Source organism: Trichechus manatus, unplaced genomic scaffold (assembly GCF_000243295.1).
Source record: "Trichechus manatus latirostris isolate Lorelei unplaced genomic scaffold, TriManLat1.0 scaffold00141, whole genome shotgun sequence".
Lineage (NCBI taxonomy): Eukaryota > Metazoa > Chordata > Mammalia > Sirenia > Trichechidae > Trichechus > Trichechus manatus.
Genome location: NW_004444077.1, coordinates 3316439 through 3318599, shown reverse-complemented (window position 1 = coordinate 3318599; position 2161 = coordinate 3316439).

The window sequence follows — 2161 nt, the reverse complement described above, 5'->3', positions numbered from 1 at the left end:
ATACTGGGAATCATGGCCTAGCCAAGTTGACACACATTTTTGGGGGATGCCATTCAATCCATAACACCTGGTAAATTAAACAATTCACATTGTTCATATAACGACAACAATAAAAAAATTTCTCAGGAAAAAATGATTAATTTTTGGTATTAATGCCAGATACAAAATTATCTCAGGTGTCCTTATGAAGAGGCCACAGTGTGTTGAAATGAATAACTTTCTTGACAATAGCCTCAGGCAGGGGACTGAGGTTCATATAGGCTTTTATCAGGCAGGTCCACAGCATAGGCCAACGGCTTCATCCAAAGTGCAATTCTAAAAAGCAAGGCTGTGAGATAGAGGAGAGGAAGCTGGAGGACATCCAGGTGGGTCACACAAGGCCTGAGTACCCAACTCTCAACTGATTTGGCTATACCCAGGCAAGGGTTTTAGAATGTCTATGGTTTGCACTCGACTATTTACCTAAAGGATTGCGGCACCATGAAAGAAAGGCCCAGCCATCTGCTTTCTTAAAGATTACAGTCGAGAAAACTCTATGGAGCAGTTATTCTCTGTTACACGTGGTATCACCCGTGAGTTGAAATTACTCAACAGCAATGGTATGAAGAGTTGATGATTTGCAAGCCCTTCAAGTATGCCCACCCAGGAGGCAATTACCATCCCCTCTGGTTTGTTGAGTACAGCTGCTCACCAAGGACAATACCCAGGAACTGTGTGGAGCTTCTGCTGCTTAGCCAGAAAGCAACTATTGTCCCCAGATTAAAAACCAAGGAGAGATCCATACAAGTTTTGAATGATACATTATGATTCCTAGCAGATTCCACACAAAGCTACAAGATTTAACAGTTGCCTATTTTCACCTTTATTCTTCATATGTACACATCCTTTCTACCAAAGGAGGAAATCAGTCCATTAATATACACTTGGCCACCAACCATCACAAAGCAAGAGGGAAATATGAATGTTACTGATTGACTTTCTCAGTGGTTTACATTATGAGTCAGTCAAATTAATCCTGATTATTTTTTCTTCCTCTTATTTTCTTTTCCTAGCATGTTCCCTTTCTTTGTAGGAGAATTTTACAAGTTGTTTTAAAGCACATCTCCAAAAGTAAAACAACAAAACAGAAAATTTGTCCCCAGCTGTTGATCTAGGTAAGCCAGAAGTTCAGGACTAGATGAAGCTAAAAAGCAAGATGTGGCAAAGGCAGTTAGCAGTGAATTAATTAGATCCAATTACTGAATAATCACTTCAATTAATTAAAAGAGAATCAATAGTTAAGTAGCCATTCAAATGATAGAAATAAGCATTTGGGCTATTCTAATAATATCACGTTTTGTTTGCAGTGTAAATTTCTAATCCATTGAACATTCTAGAGTTTTCATTATCTCCTCAGTTATGTGTCTGAAAACTTCATATATATAGAGTTCATGGAGTGATGTGTTCATGAAGTATGTGCTTCTACTTTCTCATTTCTTACTGAGAAATGTAAAATTTAGATAAATGACTGGACTCACTACAAGGATGGATGACGCATGTTGCAAAAACCTTGACATGTAGCTGGTTCCTGGCATATTTTTCAGGTGGAATAGCCATAAAAATAATTGGTGTTTGGGTAAAGGAAATAAAAATTGCCATGTGGATAAACTACACTCTGGGTTCAGACAGAAGAACCATATCTGTAGAGTTACTTAAGGAGAACAAAGTAATGTGTGCGTTGTTGTGATGCTGGAAGCTATGCCACCAGTGTTGCAAATACCCACAGGATCACCCACAGTGGACAGGTTTCCAGATTAAGACAGATTAGGAAGAAAGGCCTGGTGATCTACTACTGAAAATTAGCCAATGAAAACCCTATGGATCATTAGAGAATATTGGCTGATATAGTGCTGATGAGCCCCCTAGGTTGGAAGCCACTTAAAATACAAAGTGGTCACAACAATGAACTCGAGCATACCAACAACGGATGCAAAGCGGCATGAGGAATCTTTTGGGGATGGATGAAAATATTCTGTCACTTGATTGTGGTAGTGGTTTTCGCGAATGTATAAAACTAACTGTCAAAACTCATCAGACTGCACTGGTGATGGTTGTATAACATGATTATTGTAATCGGTGTCATTGAATTATATACGTACAAAATGTTGAATTAGCAAATGCT